Source organism: Pteropus medius, unplaced genomic scaffold (assembly GCF_902729225.1).
Source record: "Pteropus medius unplaced genomic scaffold, Ma_sr-lr_union100, whole genome shotgun sequence".
Classification (NCBI taxonomy): Eukaryota; Metazoa; Chordata; class Mammalia; order Chiroptera; family Pteropodidae; genus Pteropus; species Pteropus medius.
The window spans coordinates 2,156,401-2,176,796 of NW_024352786.1; the positions used below are offsets into that span (position 1 = coordinate 2,156,401).

The window sequence follows — 20,396 nt, forward strand, 5'->3', positions numbered from 1 at the left end:
GAGATAAAGAGGACAGAGATAAAGGCCACCGGGCCACCCGCGGGTCGGCCCCGGGAGCACTGCCGTGGCCGGAGCCCTCGAACGCCAGGTTTGGCATTGAGCCAACTGCCCCGGAGCCGAGTTTGCAGACGTTCCAGGATTTGCGTACAGTGTGGTGACACATGCTCCTCCCGGATATAAAGCCCCAAACCACTGCCAGTTCTTAAGAAGAATTAAAACCACACTAGCTGTGGAACCCCACCTCCTCTTCCTGTCTTTGCTGAAGTCCCTCAGAGCAAACTTAAAAGGAGTGAGACGTGCAGTCCCCGAGGAGCTACAGGAAATGACCCTTCGGGGTCCTGGGGTTTGAGCGTCTAAATGGTACCCTCCCTCTCCCAGATCTCTGCTCTTGGCAAGCTAGTAGGAAGGACTCGGTAGCCTGCTAACCTCTCACTTCACCTGTTTGTTTCTGTCTCTTGGTGTCTCTCTGTGTTTGTTTCTATTGTTTCTGTCTCTTGGTGTCCCTCTGTGTGTGTCCACTTGAAAGAGTCTCTCTCTCTCTCTCTCTCTCTCTCTCTCTCTCTCTCTCTCTCTCTCTCGCAAGTCCGTTGTGAAACTCCGAGATCCTGCCCTGCACCCTTTACAGATAACAGGAGGACCCTGTCCCCGCCTTCGCAGCACGTGGTGACACACTCCCCCAGCCTGAACTCCCGTGCGCATCCACGCCGGGGCGCAGGGCTGCTGGCTTTTGCTCTTCGCTTGTTTTGCGCACTCCCAGCCTCAGTCCAGCCGGCTCCCCACCCTCACCCCTGGGTATTATTACCTCAATACCACCTCCGTGTCGGTGTCCCTAGCCTTCTTTCTGCTCTCGGTGGTCTCCTTGTTACCTTGATAAAACTGGCTTCCTAGAATAGAGTCTGGAGCCGCTTGCATTGTCTAAGAGATTAGCAGGAATTGCTTTTTTGTTTTAGTTCTTAAACTCGGAGGAGAAAGGGGAAATGAAACCTGTAGCGTGGTGGCTGGCTCCCTTAGCCAGCACTGCCCAATCCGGCCCTTCCTGACGCCACACGGGATATCCTCAGATCAAAACGAATGTTTGCTTGTTCAGATGAGGGTTCAAGAAAAGCCGATTTATGGTGTGAGGTCATCAAGTTTGCGCAAAGCGAATGCGGTGTTTGGGGACAAAGGTTGTGTCTGGTGGATATAATCGTCCAGAAATAAAGTGAAACCATGATTCACTGTTACATGGCTAAGGGCAATAAGAAGAATTCAAAGTGTTCTTGCCTTTCATGTAGTAGGTTCACAGCACCCTAAATGGCACATTTTAAAGGATACACTAAGTCCAGACGAGGGCAAGGAGATGGGGAAGGGGAAAAAATCTCATCACCCATGAAAAACCTAGATAGATATAAGGGGTGGAAGAAAGAGAGAAAGAAAATTCCAGAACCATGACGATCTAGGTGGACATAACTGAAAGTCTCTTATATAGAGAGGGTGTCACTACAATCTAACTGCAGAGAACAGAAGGCAGCAGTATCAGGACAAAGTTACCCAGAGGAAGTTTTCTGCAGATATAAGGCAAAACTGCTTTGGGAGATAGTAATTCCCACATGATTGACAGTGATTCCAACCCATGAATATGTGCTAGAAGGATTCCTGCTTGAAGGGAGATGAGCAAAATGATCTTGATGATGTGTCTTTTCCAATTATAAAATCTGCGTATTCGTTAATATTAATTTACAGAATTATATTGGTGCAAAGGGGCAATTATTTCACCAAAGGGCCAGAAGTGAGTTCATGTCACCATTAATTAAGCTGACGGGACTCCAAGATTTTTATTGGATTCTTAAACAGTTTGTTACCTATTTTTCCTTTTTACTCAGTGACTCAAGGTGAAGTCTTGGAAATTAATGAAAGCTCTCTATGGTTCATCTACATCCAAGTTGTTCGTTCCCAGCTTGAACTGAAACTTTGATAAGATGTTGAGTTTTCCACAAATGTAAATGGGTTTTAATAATACGAATTTTATATTGTAGATTTTTGAAAATAAAATTTTATTTATCAGCCATTCTTATTTGTGTACTGTCTATGGAGGCACATTTTGCCAACCCATCAACCCCACAAGACAATAAACAGAAAAACAGTAAAATAAACAATACTTAACCTGCTTGGCAACTTTACCAAATATAGTTAACATAATGTAAGCATGAAATTAAAAGAGAGTATTCAAAACTCTTAACTGCTAATGTCGCTTGCTGTAAGAAATGTCCAAACTTGTAAAGAATTTTTATTAGAGTTTATTTGAGCCACAACTGATGATAATTGCAGGGAGGCAAGATCTAAAATGCTCCAGAGAGTAACAGTTTTGCATTTTCTTTCGTGCACTTGAAATTAAGGAGGGAACTAAGGAAGATTATGTGGCAGTGGGAGAAAGCAAGGCAGGATCAGATTGCAGGAGAATTAAGATTCTGTGCACTCCTGAGGGTGGTCATGCTTTAGAAGAAGGTCTAAAAAAAGGTGTTTCAAAGGTATGTTAATTTAGATACACAGAAACAATGAACAGGGTTTGCTTAAGGCAAATAAGCTTTTTACTAAAGAAGTTACAAGCCTGTGGACTTGACCACCCACCATGACCTACCCACTTAGTAATTTATGATCAGATCACTCTGTGAGATTACTTTCCATAGAACTCTTTTTTTAAATTACTGTTGTTAAACTACCTAGTCGATAAGGCTAATGCCTAGATCTCCCACTCTAATGTACTACTACTCAGTAAAGTACTGCTCAGATCATGTTTAGGGCAAAAAATGGAATTTTATCAGTAATATCATTACTAAAGAAAAGGACTACAATTTAAAATATAAGGTGTAATGTTCCACATAAACTATACTTATTTCAGAAATTCATCTTAAAAGTCAAATAATTTTAAATGATAATAATGAAGGGAACATGCCAAGAACACTGGCCAGGATGCTGAAAGAAGTTCTTTCTCTTTCTGGCTACATCATCTGAGAAACCTAGAAAAGTCTGGGAAACCTGGAAAAGTCATTTGACCTAACCAGAGTTCAATTCCCTCATCTACGAAAGAAGAAAATTGGAAGAGAAGAACAAATATCCATCCCAGCCTTTTTATTTCTAAATGTCTAATTTAGAAGTCACCTATCAGAACAAAACATGAAACACCTAAAGAGAAATAAAAGTTTAATTCTCCAATGGAAAGGACATTTAATGTCAAATGTTACTTTTTCTAATAGCTTCAAATTTTTCTGTCTAAATCTTTTGTTACTATTGCACATAAGGAGCAAATTGGCCTCTTTTAAACTTTCTCATGCATTCATTTCCTTGTGGAAAGACTAATGAGCAAATCTAAGAGATGGCATATTCCTTTCCTTCTTCCTTCCTCTTACCTTCTCCTCCTCTCCTTTCCAGTCCTAAAACCATTAGATGAAGCATAGTACAATAAACATATCTGTGCAGAGGGCAGTTGCAGTGGTCTAAAAAAGGATGTTAGAGCCTGAACAAGGGAAGAGGATTATCCAAGTAAGAGAGAAACTTAGTGTGGGCAGTTAGAGCCCCAGCAGAGTGACAAAGGTGTCCAGATTGCAGGAGGGAACATGGAAAATCGGAGGCTGTGTCCCTAATGAAGTAAGAGTGTGTGCGCACACTCCCGCACAAAATGTCAGTGCCCGAGTGTGACGAGGCCCGCATCCTTCTCCATATGGTCTGTCAGAGCCTAAACCAGAGGAGGAGGGAGTCCATGCAAAGCAGTGGCCTGATGTGGAGCAAAGACTGGAGGGGATCCATGGGTCAGGGACGAAAAAGAGAGGCAGCTGAGTGTGAAGAGTCAGAGCCTGGGTGGGTGAGGAGGGCGTCCCTGCTTGGTGGTGGCCCTGCTCAGAATATCAAGATGGACAAAGGTGAGAAGAAAGGCACTGCTGAACAGTAGCAAGAAATAGCTGGGCCTTTGCAGCGAAGAAAACAGCCTGACATGGAATGTGTGATAGTGCGATTTAAAGAAGAAATACAGCTATTGTAATCAAAACAGCATGGTACTGGCATAAAAAGATACATAGATCGATGGAACAGAACTGAGATCCCAGAAATAAATCCACGTCTAATTTGGTTATTTAATCTATGACAAAGTAGGCAAGAATATACAATGGAGTAAAGACAAGTCTATTCAATAAATGGTGTTGGGAAAACTAGACAGATACATGCAAAAAAAATGAAACTGGGCCACCTTCTTACATGTTATACAAGAATAAACTCAAAATGGATTAAAGACTTAAATGTAAGACCTGAAACCATAAAACACCCAGAAGAAAACATAAGCAATAAACTCTTTGATAGTGCTCTCAGTAATATTTTTTCTGATCTATCTCCTCAAACAAGGAAAACAAAAGAAAAAATCAACAAACGAGACTATATCAAACTAAAAGGTTTTTGCGCAGCAAAGGAAACCATCAACGAAAAGAAAAGACAATCTACTGAATGGGAGAAGATATTTGCCAATGATACACCTGGTAAGGGGTTAACATTTAAAATTTATAGGGAACTCATACAACTCAACACGAAAGAAACAAACAATCCATTTAAAAAATGGGCAAAGAAACTGAATAGAAATTTCTCCAAAGAGGACATACAGATGGCCAATAGACATATGTAAAGATGCTCAACGTCACTAATCATCAGAGAAATGGAAATTAAAACCACAATAAGATATCACCTCACACCTGTGAGAATGACTATCATCAATAAATCAAAAAACAAATGTTGGCAAGAATGTGGAGAAAAGGGAACCCTCATAAACTGTTGGTGAAATTGCAAATTGGTACAACCACTATGGAAAATAGTTTTGAGGTTCCTCAGAAAAAAAAAGAACTGCCTTATGACCCAGCAATTCCACTTCTGGGTATTTATCCAGATAAAACCAAAACATTAATTTGAAAAGATATATGCACCCCTATGTTCACTGCAAGATATGGAAACAATCTAAGTGTCCATCAATAGATGATTGGATAAAGAAGAGGTTGTGTATATATATATATATATATATATATATATACATACACTATATACATATATATAATATTACTCAGCCATGAAAAGGAAATCTTACCATTGCAACAACACGGATGGACCTAGAGGGTATTATGCTAAGTGAATTAAGTCAGACAGAGAAAGACAAATACCATATGATATCACTTATATATGGAACCAAAGGAACAAAATAAACAAACAAACAAAACAGAAACAGACTTATAGATACAGAGAACAAACTGGTGATTGCTAGATTGGGGGGTGCAGGGCAGAGTTGAGGGGATGAAATTGTGAAGGGATTAAAAAGTACAAATTGGTAGTTACAAAATAGTCACAGAGATGTAAAGTAGAGCATAAGGAATATAGTCAGTAATATTATAATAACTATATATAGTGCCAGTTGTATACTAGACTAATGGGGGAGGGGATCACTTCATAAATTATATAAATGTCTAACCACTATGCTGTACGCCTGATACTAATATAAAACAATATTGAATGTCAACTCTAATTGAAAAATAAAAATTCTTAAAAATTAAATAAATAAAAAAGTTAAAAGATAAATAAATAAGAAATATATATATTTGGTCCTCGTTCTGTCTCTGGCACACAACCTAAAACTTTGGTATTTCCTAATTGATAAGAAGGTTAAAGGTGTCTTTCGTTATGTTAATGATGTAACTTTTGGATCCACCTGAGGATGGGAGCTGTTTGCCAGCAAAACCAACCACAGTGATTAGAGGGTTGGAATCTTCGACCCCACTCCCCACCACCCACACCTTTACCCCTGACCTCTGAGAGAGAAGCCTTGGAGGCTGAATCATTCAACCATGGCAAATGATTTAATCAACCATGTCGATGTAACAAAGTCTTCATAAAAACCCAGAAAAAAGTAGATAGAGTTGTAAATAATCTCCAGCATTGTCTATTGGGAGGGCCTGGAAACAGTGACACCCCAACAGCAATGAGCATATGTAAGTGGCTGAGCTTAACTTCTAAAAACTAAGTTAAGCTCAGAAACCAAGACTTCTTAGAAAAATGGTGATCCCAAGGCTGGGCAGACAAAGAACAAGATGAACCCAGAAACTCTTGTGCCCGAAAGCAAGGCAGTGAACAAAGAATGCAGGAAATACGTATTAAAGTACTCCAAGGTAATGAAGCATCAGAGCGGCAACTCACTCACAAATGGTTTAGGGGGAAAGGTCTTTGTACTGTGCTTGCACTTTTTCTGTAAGTTTGTATTGCTTCAAATTTTAAAAATAAAATGAGTATTAACAAGGAAAAGAGAAAGATCCTGCAATAAATTACATAGAAATTAAAACTAAAACTTTGCTAAAATCCCAACTTAATAATATTCAGTGAAATTAATTTACTCACTCAATATATATTTTTAACATCTGGATCACGGTCCATGCTGTCTGGGAATACTAGTGTGAAAAGATAGATCTTAAGGTTAGACAGAAGTGAGACAGTTGTTATAATGGAACTTTTAAAGGTTGCTGTGGAGAGAGATAGGAGCATCTATGTCTGCAGAAGATGCTGAGCAACTAATCACAGAGCAGGTAATGTTTGAAGAATAAGTAAAAGGTTGAGAGAAAGACAGAGAGTGAGAACACATTCTAGGATGAAGAAATACAAAATAAAAGGCTCTTGGAGACCTGAAAAAGCAAGAAAAACTACAAGAAGGTCATTGGAACTAGAAAGTCTGGAGCAGAAAGATAGGATTAACAGAATCTGGAAAAATCTCAAAGTTCCACTGAGTCAAAGATGTCTTCATCTAGAATCAAAAGATTGTTTATGATCATCTGCGGTAAAAATCTCTTTGATGAATTTAACCTCCTTTTTTCTGTATTACAAATATCAAATAATTTTCATTCCTTATTATTGCAAATATGCTACACATAAAATTCTCAAATAATAGCATGATGATGACTCTATCCAAATCACATATAGCCATCTCTGCTACACTCAATATAGGTAGGAATCAGATTTCAGCAAGTTTACTCTGAATTTAATTCCTAATCTATAAAGTGGGAATTAAAATAATATCTGCTCAATCTATGTCACTGAATAACTGAAACTCAGATGTGATAAAGGTGTGTGAAAACTCTTTATAAACTGTAAAACTGAATGTCAGTATTATAAGCTAAAAGGTAGGGTAATGTGACCTGTGTAATCAGCCTGCTGAACTGCCACTGAGAAATGGGCAAGAACAACCAAGAATACCCTGGAACAAAGACTACTTTATACCTAACAACATTCTTGAGGTTTTGTTTCAGGAAATTAAAGCACTAATCAGAAATGGAAAGAAACATCGATATCGTCGAGTCTAATCTGGTCATTTTTGAGTAAGGACAGGAAAGCTCAGAGGAGTTAAATGACATGGTAAAATACACATTTAGACTGCAACATAGGCTCAAATCTACCTTATTCCATTTTACTACCAAAAATAATAATCAGTCAATGTTTTGAAAGTAATAGCATGTGGCTTTAACTGGATTGAGTAAGGGAAACTATTAGCCCATGTTCTTCTTAGGTCTTCTTCCTCCTTTCTCATTAGTTCTTTCCTAAGAAAACCATATCCCCCAAGCCTTTTGCTCCCATTCAGCTCAGATCACCTCACCCAGCACAACCTCACCATGGTTTCTGTGCTTAATAATTCCATACACATTCTTATAACTGTTTGAAATTTTTCATGTATTTACACAGAAAGAGGTTGAAATAATTAATGAAAAAAGGAATGGCAAATATGTTGTAAAACTATGTAAACAACATGTGTTTGTGTGTGTGTGTGTGCGTGTGTGTGCACACGCACACTTACATCATCAAAGACGTGGAGGAACAGTCAGTCACCAAGCTGTTCGTATTGTTTTGCTCCTAAGAAGTAGGTTTGAGGAATGGGATTCAAAAGAAAGAATAACAATATCTTTCTCTGGCGAGAAGAATGATGAAAATGTACCTTTTTCTTTATACACTTCCTTGGTGTTTGAAGTCTTCAAAAGGTGTGTTTTACTTTTAGAATTAAAGGAATAAAAAACTTTTTAAATGTAGATGCTGCTAGAAGTCTGAGTGATCTGAAATGGGGAGACGGAAATGCGCCCACTGAGGAGAATCCTAAACAGCAGAATAGAAGCTCCCGAGCTGTGTGGCTGGCGTGATTCTGTATCACGTAAAGCTAACAAAAATACCATAGATTTACAAAAATAGCCCTGAAAGGCACCCACGTCCTCTCACTGTGAATCCTGAATAGCCCTGAGTCTTCGAGGGAAATGGGGTAAGTGGAAGAGCAGACATGAACTATTCCCCTTAAAAGGGTACTTCCCATATCTCAATTCTCTGTGCACTTGAAGGTCAGAGTCCCAAAGCTTGAGTAAAATCAAGCTGCTGGAAAATATAATTATGTGAGGACAATTAAGAATTTTGTTTTCAGATTATGAGCCTAGTACAAAGCCTAGCCTTAGGCAGAGTTATGGAATAAAACTACAACGAGGAACTCTGCTCCCCCAGGTTCTTGGTGCCTTAGTATCCAGCACCCACACCTCACACCTCTTGTCTTGCCTTCCCTTTCTTCAAGTATTCTGATCCAGGTAACTCCATTTGATGCAGGACAAGGAAAATTCCCCAGAGTAGGGGAAGGAAGACTCAAGGCCTGCACCGAGAGAGAGTTCGTGGCTGAGCACAAGAAAGAATTCAAATGCATGCCAAAGTTAGAGTCAAAAGGAAAGTTTATTAGGGAAGGGGTAACGCGCCATAGACAGAGATGGTCTCCTCTCAGAGGCAGAGAGTGAGAGGGACAGTGAGAGACTCAGAGAGACACAAAGAGACAGAGAGAGAGACAGAGACAGTGACAGACAGAGGAACAGAGTGAAGACACTCAGAGGGACAGAAAGACACTGAAGTGTTTTTGTTTTTTGTTTTGTTTTGTTTTGTTTTGTTTTGCCAATGGTATCACTGGCTTATCTAGTTTGCAAAGCATTTTTAACTTAAGAATTTAAATGAGGCTATTGGAAGTTAAAAAGCAAACAGAGCAAGTATTCTCTTTTTAGAGTATGTATGTTAGGAGCTTAAATCTACATAAGAACCCTCTTGACCAGAGGATGTTTACAGAGACTCATTTACATTACATTCTTGCTGAAGAATTCCTCTCACTGTTAGGAAGCATTCCTCCATGACTCCTGATAAAGTAATGAAGCTCTGTTTGAAAGAACTGTTTGACCTCTAAGGAATGCATGATGGACTATTCCAGGACAAGGTCTCCTGAGAGCATGGTATTGAAGACAGAACAATGAAATCAGAAGACTTGAGTTCTCATTCTAACTGAAACCATGTAAACAGTTTCATCATCTTTGTAGTGTGAGTCCCTTTGCTCTTCCACGTATCTCATGGGGTTGTTATGAGAGTTCGATGAGATAACATAAATTAAAGCATTTTATAAACTACAAAGCGAAGGAAAACTAAAACTTCAAACTAGTCAAACCAGATCAAGTCGTCATTCTGAGCATGGTCTACGACATTGTGACACTACTTGTCTGTCGGACACAAGCAACATCAAACAGGTGAGGTAGCCAGTCATCTCTAGACCAGAAAATCACTCCTGTTGGGAGGAGCATGGTCCAGTGAGCCCACTTTAGAAAACACTGCTTTCTTTCTTTGTTTTTTAAAACTGGGATGGAATTTGTCATTTTAATGTAGAAACTTTGCCATTTTTCAATTTCTATTTCTTGTTTTGATGCCTTTGCTTGATACATTTCAAAAGAAGAAAAGTTATTCTTGGCACACACACATGAATAACCAAGCTTTGGTACCTGTGGTTTTACACTTAAATATAATGCATTCTTATGTAAAAGTCTTAATGTAGATATGTATATTTGGATATAGATATCTTAATGTAGATAAGTGTAAAGTATGACTTACATACACAAAAAAAATGTAAAAGCAGGATAGATATTACAGAGAAAGATAATAGCTTGAATACACAGGAAACTTACAGCTCCAAAATAACATATCTTAATATCCTAAGAACTGTAGAGAAGTGTTCAACTTGAATTTGTGATAGAAGAAATATTCCTCAGACATAACCTGATGCCACCAAGAAAATAATGGATTTACAAATCTTCAGGGCTTTTTATGCGCCAGGTACAATCTCTAGAAATGCCTTTTCTGGTAGATGTGTATGTCTTAAAGTTGTGGACAACTAATAGCCACTGGGTGTCTTCTAGGAAGACATCTAGTTCTTAATGCAAGTTACCCAAAACATATTTGTTCTTTTTTTTGCAAGCGAAAAGTATTTTTTCCACTGTAATTTGAGAATTAAATTAGATATGGAAAAAAATTCATGTTAAAAGAAGCTCAAATATTTATTCAGACAAAAGCACCATGGGTCTTTTTAAGGTTAATATAAGCAGGAAAAATAGGTGCTTTATTCTAAAGTCCCATAAATATCATCTAGGTTTCTCTTAGCTAAAAGAAGAAAGATTTGCTATAATGAAATTAATTCCAGCAAAATATTTAATACAGATGAATTCTTTTTGAATTCTTTTCTTATCTATCATTTGTGAATTTGAGGGAAGAAGAAAGAGAGTAGAAGGAGATGTTCTATAATGGTATGAGTTTAATAATATGAGTGTTATATATTAAATTAAGTTCTTATTTCCTTTGACATTTTCCGATTAGTTTTATTATTAAAAATGGAATTGAATCTCCAACCTCTAAGTTCTAAAATGTTTTATTTTCAAACTAATTTGAAGGTTTATCATATATTTAAGCTCTCACCCTACAACTACAGTTGTTCTTTAAATACAGTTGTCATTATTTTAAATGTCATGGGAAAATGTTGCTGATATAGTCTTAGTTTTAATGAGCTTGAATTCATTTTTATAAAAAATAAAATAATAAATACATAGAGAAAAGAATTGAATACACAAAATCATCAACTCTGATCATATCTGAACAGTGGAATATGAAATTTTTCTTTATGATATTTTATGTTTTCTAAATCTTCTGAAAAATGATTTTGCAATAAAGTTTTTAATATTAATTTTAAAACAACAAAAGAAAGACTTTAGATAATTAAGTAGAATGAAACTATAAACATCTTTTCATTGAAAAGCCAGTGTTAAGAGTGTGATAAAACTTTCCCATTCAGGATTCCATACCTCTGTGATTTCTTTAATTTGAAGAAAAAATTCTGCTTTCTCTTTGTCTACAGGGTTAATTATAGATGCACATTAATAACAAGAACTGAGTCTACAAAGTCAATATTTAGCAGGGGAAAAATCCCCCAAGGCCAGAATTTCTATGCTCCATAAAACTTTCCAACTGCAGTTGTAACCTCCCACATGTAAAGGAAAAGCAAACTAAAATCTTAAAATCTAAATGATTAAGATATAATAAATGGTTTAATAAATTCTAAGTAACTACCACCTTGCAAGTTTTCAATCTAAAATATTGCATGAGAATAAGAATTCCTTCAGGGAATTTTAATGTAAAATATTACTAATTATCTAAATACTAAACAAAACACCCAAATAAAACTAAAAATTTAATCTAAAGCAAAATTAACTAAAATATTTTATCTAAATTAAGAATAAGTATATCTTCTCCAAGTTGTTTCTTCCTACCTAATCCACTGCAAGTCAACACAAAGCAAGTTTTTATCAATACGATGTTCAAGTTATCAATCTTTATAATGCAAATCTATTTCTTCTGATCATTGCCCATTTTATTCCTCATCATTTCGTAATTCTAGGATTTGAAGTTTTAAAGAAGACTCAGAACAATCTTGCAATAAAATTGGAGTCAAAATAAATTTGTCGTATAGAGAGTTCAGACAGAAAATTGAAACTGATGAGGCTTATGTCCTTTTTGTACTTTTATCTTGATAGAAGTTTGTAATGCTCCACCCCGGCCAAGACTAGCTGGAGAGTAAGACGAGCAAAATGACTGGGAATGGAAAAGGAAGTGGTATGCATATCATTAGCATCTGCGTGTACTGTACCTGGGCTCTGCTATAGATACAGAACCAGAGTGGGGTTGTGTGCCATCACAGACCAGTTCATATTAAAACCCTTTCTAAAACAGGTTCAGAGATGCCTGGCTTTTAAGATAATTAGAGCACATTTATATCACTGGCATTTTTTACTCATCTATGTTCCTGTTGACACAATTGAATTCAATGTTTATGATTGCAGCTCTAATTCCATCGACAAAAATAATACCTGTAATTACTCTCTCTAATCCACAGTCAGTATGAAGACAATCACTTGGTCTATGGGGCAGGTCTGGTTGAGGCTTAGGATCAAGGTAACAGCATTTTCACTATATCATTCAGATTAATGTGCAGTTGACTAAATGCCATCAATTCCTTACAGATATTATTTTCTTCATATAACCTTTGCTTGAATTAGTATCTGATATTTCAATTCTAGTGTCGAACATTTGGAAAATTCATTCGTTGCCTTAACCAGACAAGAACGTTTCACATATAATTTATATTCTTAAATATTAAGAGTAAATTCGAATCAAAGATAGCCTAAATACAGAGAAGTAAGTTGGTTTTTTAAGTATTGATTAAAGAGTAGTATACATTTCAAACTCATAATCTTCTTTTAATATAAATATTGATGAGGATGGTAAAGACCTCTACCTGTTAACAAGCTGATTTACATACGAGAAACAAAAACAAAAAGAGACAATGTTTTCTGACTGGGCTGCTGGCCAAGAACCCCAGTTAAAGTACACAGAGCAGCAGCTGTGTTTGATCAGTCTGTGAAGTTGGTCACAGCAAACCCAAGAGTGCTGTTCCAGTACATTTATACTTGCAACTGTTTTACAGCTGTTGAAATGGGTTTGGTTTTGTTTGTCTTTTTTTTTTTTTTTTTAATAGGATGTCTTTTTCCGGCCGGAATTCTTCTAACAGCTAATTATTATCCTAAATATAGGATTTTAAAAAATAATATGTAGGTTCCTAAACGTTTTAAAAGACAAAAGAGAGACTTTTTGTTTTATTTTAGGCGTTGATAGGCTTTTAGGCATCTAGGTTCTGTCATTTATAGCACATGACTGATATTGATAAACGGCGATATTAATAAGATGCTTTATTTATTGGTAAATAGTTACTAATTGATCTTTAATCTATATCCTACATATTTCTTATAAAAAGTTTTTAACTCACTTTTTCTCAGATTTGTGCTGATCACGTTACAAGCTTCAAAGGACCTACTGACATGAAAATGTCCTATTAGTTAACCTCCGGACTACTATGTGAAAATACTTAATACTTAACCCAAACTTTATGGTATGTAGAAAAATAGGTCCTTTCGCCAGGAAGAAAATACCTTTGTCAAATATTGTGAGGATTAAAGTAGATAATATTTTTTAAGTATCTGGTGTAAAGGTGTGCGTGTGTGTCTCAAGCACCATACTGTACTTTCATATATTTCTTTCTTTTTACAGCATGTACCACAATTCCCTAAAACAATGCTAATTGCGATTATGACATTGATCTGAAGTTCAAGGCAGAAACATTTGTTTCTTTTTCACCCAGAAAATATAAACACTCAGAAGGGAAATTTCCCTTTCCACCACCAAATCTACAGACTTATCTGAACTCAAACTCTGCCTTTTCTCCTGTTATTGGAAATAAACTTTCCAAGCTTTTCTCTAACACCAGCTCTCCACTGGTACAATGGCTCTCTCTTGTTCATTCAAGGTCTTTTTCCCACGATTATACCTTCTCTCTTCTCCTCTATCATCAGTTTTTCCCTCTGCACTAAGTCATTCTCATGAGCAGAGAATAACTGTTACGGATTGAATTGTGTCCCTCAAAAGAAGATATGTTGAAGTTCTAACCCTCAGAAGGTGACCTTGTTTAGAAATAAGGCCATTGCAGATAGAATTAGTTAAGACGAGGTTACAGGGTAGGCCCCAGATCCAATGTGACTGGTGTCCTTACAAGAAGATGGACATGTGAAGACAGAGACACACAGGGAGAACGCTATGGGACAAAGAAGAGGTTGGAGTTATGCAGGTGCAAGCCAAGGAATGCCAAAGATTTCTGGCAAACCACCAGAAACTAGGAAGATGCAAGGAAGGATTCCCCTAAAGATTTCAGAGGGGCATTGCCCGGCCAACCACTCAATTTTAGACTTCTAGCCTCTAGAACCGTGTGTGAGATGATCAATTTCTATTGTTCTAAGCTGCTCAGTTTATGGCACTTTGTTATGTCAGCCCTAGGAAACTGATAAATCATTTTGCGCTGTACCAGATATCCTCATGAGTAGAAAACATTCTTTCTTAAATTTCCTTTGAACTTAAATCTCCCTTAAGCTAGTCCCCTAGTTCTTTGATTCCTTTTTATAGCGAATATCTTATGAGTTACCAATGATCACCGTCATCACTTCCTGCCCTGCCACTCTCTATGCACTTATTCTGGCCAAGATCCCCAACCCCCTTCCCACTCTCCAGGAAATATCTTTGTCAAGGTAATTTATTGTACTTAGTTTTTCCTCAAAACAAATAATATTGTATGTTTATTTCTTAATTTGGTTATTGTCTGTCACCTTCACTAGAATCTAAGTTCCAAAAAGACAGGGAATTTATGTTTTTTACTACCACACTCCATGTCCAGACACTCAGTGGGCCTTAGTGAAATTTTGTCAGTGATGCAATGCATTTGCTTTTAGATTATTAATTACATGTGGTATATAAAATTTCCATTTGGATTTAAGCACTCTTTATTTACAAATGCATTTTGCATCCATAAAAAATTTTGCAAGGATTTTGTTATGATTTTCCAAGAAATCAATGGTTATTAACAAAAAGGTTTTTATGCTTTCAAGCATACGTTATCATTAATATTTTACCCTAAGGTAAACTGTGGTGTCTTTATTTTATATTATGCCTTCCAACACTATTAGCAGATATTAATCTTCATATTCATCTGATGTATTGGGGAAAGGAGGTTTTTAACTTTTATCCTAAAGTTTTGCAAACTAAGTGACTTAAGAAGCGAAGGGCCTTCCTGTGACATCTAAGCACATAAATGATAAAATGCAAACTGGGATCAAAGTTTTGACTATCAAATCAGTTTAATTTCCACTAAAATCTTCCATCATCAACCTCACCTTATAATTTCATTGATAGTTCAGATTATTATCTTAATTATATTAAGTGAGAAAAAAATAACTTCCTCCTGGATATGTAGGTGATTTACAGATGAGGAATATAAGATCAGGGACATTATGCAAATAAATGCAATAAATGAAGATTTTTGCTCAGTTCAATGCTCTGAAGACCAGCAGAAATTTAGCAAAATGACCTGAGTAAAAAGAGAAAATTAAGGAAAACTGTTGAACATATTCATAAATGTATTATCTAAAATGTGAATGGGACTACAGTCACATTAGTCTATGTTATGATAGCTCACAGTAATCAACCATCTGTATCCACATAAACTTGTCTTCCTATTTTCTCGTTGCTCTCTTTATTAGTAGTGAACAGTAGCCCAACAGCAAGACAGCTTAATAAAGATACTAGAACTTTGCTAACTGAAGATATCAGGGATACATTGTACTTCCTATCAAGACCCCCATTAGTAAAGAATCACTGTGTATTTTATTCAGGCTATTTTCTGGAAATAGAGTAACAGAAAAATTGCATTTTAATCATCTATGTATATATACAATAACTAATTTTATGAATACTGTATCATATTTCCACTAAACTCATCTTTTCAGAATTGCCAATGTGCTGATTTTATGAAGAATATAGATTCAAGAAGTCTCACAGACAAAAGTGATATTGGATTTAACAACATAATAATTATTTATAAAAATAAATTGTCATGCTATTTTATGAAAGCTTACCTTAACTTTTAGTTTAATTCAAAAATATCTTCTCTCTCCCCAAAACTCTGCCTTCATAATCACTCCTCCTTTCTTTCTAATCATTTTCCCATCATTCCCTCCTTCCAGACTAGTCAAATGGAAGAAGTGTCTCTACACTTATCCAAAGCCAGTCTCGTACCTGAACTATAAACCCCTTCCCTTCCTCCACCTCAGGCACCCTCACTGGCTGTGTCTCCTCCCTTGCATCTGTAGCCCTTTCCTTGCCTGTGGCTTCTTGCCAGGAACACTCACACCTATCCACCTACTCCATGCTCACCTGGAGCCACCATATTATTTCATTCTCCTGCTCTCAAAGTTTGCACCTTCTTCTCAATGATCAACTCTCATGGTTGCCCACTTCTGCTAGGTCTCTCAGCAGCATTTGGCATCAGCTTACCACTCACTCTCTCCTTGAAACAGCCCTGCCCCTGTCTTCCATGAAGCCACAATCTTTGTTTTTTTCTTATATTTTTCTATACTGCTTTTTTATATATTCTGTTGATGTTAAATGTTAGTCCTGATAAATGTTGGTGTCCCTCCAAACCCTATTCTAAGCTCTCTTTTCCTCATTCTACATATATTTCTTGAACAAGCTTATCTATGTCCTTTGTCAATTACTACTTGTTATGGGCTGACTTGTTTCCTCTCAAAATTCATATTTTCAATTCCCAACCCCCAGTACCTCAGAAAGTGACTGTCTTAGGAGATAGGGTCTTTAAAGAGGCGATTAAGTTAAAACAAGCTTACATGGGTGTACCTAATTAAACATAACTGCTGAGGAGGAGATTTGGGCACAGATAGATACAGGGGATAAACCATGTGAAGATACAGGAAGAGAATGGACAAGGAGAGGGACCTTAGAAGAAATCACCTCTGTCAACACCTTGGTCTTTGACTTCTGGCCACCAGAACTGTGAGAAATAAATTTCTGTTGTTTCAGTCATCAACCTGTGAAACTTTGTTATGGGAGACCTCACAAACTAATACACAACCTTTGACTAGGCTATGGACCCTGCACTCAATTACCATAGTGTCAGCTCTAATCACCAGATCATATTTTACTACCAATTAAATCTCACCACATGGGTGTCTCAAAAATATTTCAAGAATTCAACATATGCTGGCACATCCAGTTGCCTGAGCCAGAAACGTGGTCCCCGTAGCAGACCCTCCTTGTGTCAAATCCCCTCAGCCCACCTCTAACTCCAGCTGCTTTCTCAGGTTTTCTGCCTCAGGGTTTTCTCCAAAGTTCTCAGCAGCTCTCAAGAGCAAAGGAATTAATATCCCTGGAAGGAAGCCACCACAAACCAAAGAGAAAAGAGTCAGGGAATAAAGGCCCAGTCTCTATTCTTCCAGAGGAACACTTTTGAGGAGTTTCGACGTGGTTCCTCAGAGGATTCCACACAAGATTGTGCCTCAGTTTTTCATGGCAGTAAATAGCTGAGTACACAGATTGGCTTTTCTCCTTCCTTAAACTGACTTTCCTCCCTTCCCGACTCACTCCGTCTACTCCTTCACTCTTACTTCCTGGGATTACTTCTAAAATAAACCTCCTGAACCCCAGGTCTTGTCTCTCACTTGCTTTTAGCGGGAACCCACACTAAAATAGTCAATATCGTTCTCTTTATCTTTTATTCATTTTACTTGTCCATCATTGTCAAGTGCCGGTGATTCTACCATGGCTTTCAAATTAGTCTACTTTCTCCAAGCCCACTGCCTTTATTTTGGATTTAGACCACCGTCAACTCTTACTTGGACAATGCTACAATCTTCTAATTGATCTCCTTGCCTTGTGAATTGCCCCTCACCAAATTGTTCTCCACAGGGAAGTCAGTGTGTGCTTTCTAAATGGACTGTCTGATCCTACTTACTCACTCATAAAAATCTTCAAATATTCCCCTTCGTTTTTAACATAATGTCCTTAACATGATTTGCGAAGTCTTTTAGATCTGGTTTTCCTCCCCAGCTTTATCTCTCACTTCTCACTTGATAGACTAATCATATTAAGCTACTTTCAGGTCTCTGACCAGCCATGCAATCTCTCACCTCAGGGCCTTTGCACATGCTGCTCCCTCCTCTTGAAATGCTCATCTCCACTCCTCATTACCATTTTCATTCATCTTGCTGTTCCTAGTTGTATTGGTACTTCTCTTTAAAACCTCTGATGTTAATTATTTGGATAGAAGACCATCTTATGTGTTCTTAAAACATATTATGCTATACTTTAATTGCCTATTTATTGGTTTATGTGACAAATTGATTATAATTTTTGAGGTTATTTCCCATGGTGTCTCAAATATTTCACATATTTTAGGTGGTCAATAAATAAAATAAATGAATTAATGAATAAAATAAAAAATTTTAATAATATTACTAAAAAATTAACAAAAGAACCGGTAAACAAGTTTCAAATCATATAGAAAGAGTTGAAGCAAAACAGAAGATTAATAAATAGAAACTCTATAAAAATCTAGGACAAAAATTCTATCTTCAGAAATCTTTGATATCATGTGGTAACCGTGGATACACGCCTACTCAGATTTTTAAAAATCCATTGCTTGTCTACTGCCAAGCCACCCTGAACAAGCCCGATCCCATCGATCTCGGAAGCTAAATAAGGTCGGGCCTGGTTAGTACTTGGATGGGAGACCACCTAGGAAGACAGGTGCTGTAGGCATAAAAACATAAAAAATAAGGGTTTGTAAGCTGACAAGGTCCTTGCAATCTGTGAGGTCGACGAAGGGTTGCCTTGCCTAAAAAAAAAATAATAATAATAAATAAATAAAATAAAATAAAATAAAATCCATTACTTAGAAAGCAAATTTTTAAGATTGTAATACAAAGAAGGCATTTTCAAGTGGAAAATTAAGTCAATTTCATAAATTAGTAAATTTTTTAATGACTTTTTAATGAAATAGCTCTAAATTTTTATCTCACCCAATGAAACAATAAGATACTAACAGGACTAGCCTTTCAATAAGACTAAGAAGTAAGCAAAATCTATTCCAAGCCTTTAACTCCATGATTTCTCATTCTGACCATGCTCTCCTCTCCCTTCCTCCACCCAAGGTTCTAACTCTAAAATCTGAAGCCTCTTGTGTCTGCCCACTGCCCTGGCCCTCAGCAAACCTGAGTTTTGCTGGGATGTCCTGGTGAACTGCCCTTCCCGGCTATCACCCATCTAAACACTGTGTGGTCACTGCCACTCCCCACCCATCCGCTTCATTGGACACAAACTAATACCTGCACTTGTACACACAAGCAGGAATTTGGGTCAGCTAAGGTAGAGAGATTAGCTTCCTGAGCCGTCTACGGGAAATATGTGGAGGCGTAGCCTTGAAGAACCTCACCAATCGCTCTGAATATGTGGTTTCCATCCAGGATGCCTTGAGAAGCCCTTTCTAGCAGGGAACCTATCATCAGGATGTCACTGCCACCAAGTAAAAGTTGGTTCCAGCATAATTCAGATAGTGTTCTTCTGTTCAAGACGAAGCTTTAATCTTCAGCAGCCTCCAAGCAGCAGTATGCCATTCTTCTCAAGAGAAGGGGCAGGTCAGGAAACATGCCACCCCACCACTAAAAACCCCTCAAGCTGTAGGAATACTGTCATCACTAAATCTTTGAGAAAGCTGCCACGATAATCAGTTCCCTAAAAACTCTGCATTTAAGACCGCACAATTACTTTGGTGCTCATTTTAGCAGGTAATAACTTTCACCAGAATTACTGGGTTTATTCTAAGGAGTAGCTAATGAAATCATACAAATTTTAAAAATACGATTTTGTCATTTTTTTCAACAAATGTTTTTGGAGTGCTTCTTATGTACTTGCCAGGCACTCTTCTATGTTCTAAAGGATCAATCAGTGAACAAAACAGACTAACATCCTTATCTTTTTAGAGTTCACATTTTATTGGAAAAGAATGAAAAAAACGTGTAGGTCATTTTTAAAAACACTAATCATACAATGAGTCACTGGATAATTATTAAATATCATCTTCCTAAATAATTAAATTTAAAGATTTGAAAATATGTACACATAATGTTAAGTGGGGTGAAAAACTAGAATACAAAATTATATATACCATATATGATATATGATATAACTATATATGTATAACTTCTAAGTTTATAAAAAATAATTGAGGCATATATAAACATAGATAACTTCCAGATATAACTAGATATAGATTTAGGGAAAAAAGAGAGTATATACAGCATATACATACACTAACAGTTTCTAGTGTTATCTTTGGAGCAAGATTACCAATAATATTTACTTTCTTTTTAAATTTCTTTCTGAATTTTCATAATGAATATCTTTTCAATAATAGCAAAATAAACTACATTATGTAGTTTTAAATGCAAGAAAAGGCTAAGATGAAACTTTATTATTACCAAAAGTTGGAGGCAAACAAGATATCCTTCACTAGATGAATGGGTAAACAAACTATGGTCCATCCAGACAACAATTTTTATCTACTGATAAAAAAA

At 36.8% G+C, this 20,396-nt stretch overlaps 1 pseudogene; it reads left to right on the forward strand.

Annotated features, from left to right (window-relative positions):
* The first annotated feature begins 18,465 nt into the window (after nt 1-18,465).
* Nucleotides 18,466-18,582, forward strand: LOC120591304 (uncharacterized; annotated as a pseudogene).
* The last annotated feature ends 1,814 nt before the right edge of the window (nt 18,583-20,396 follow it).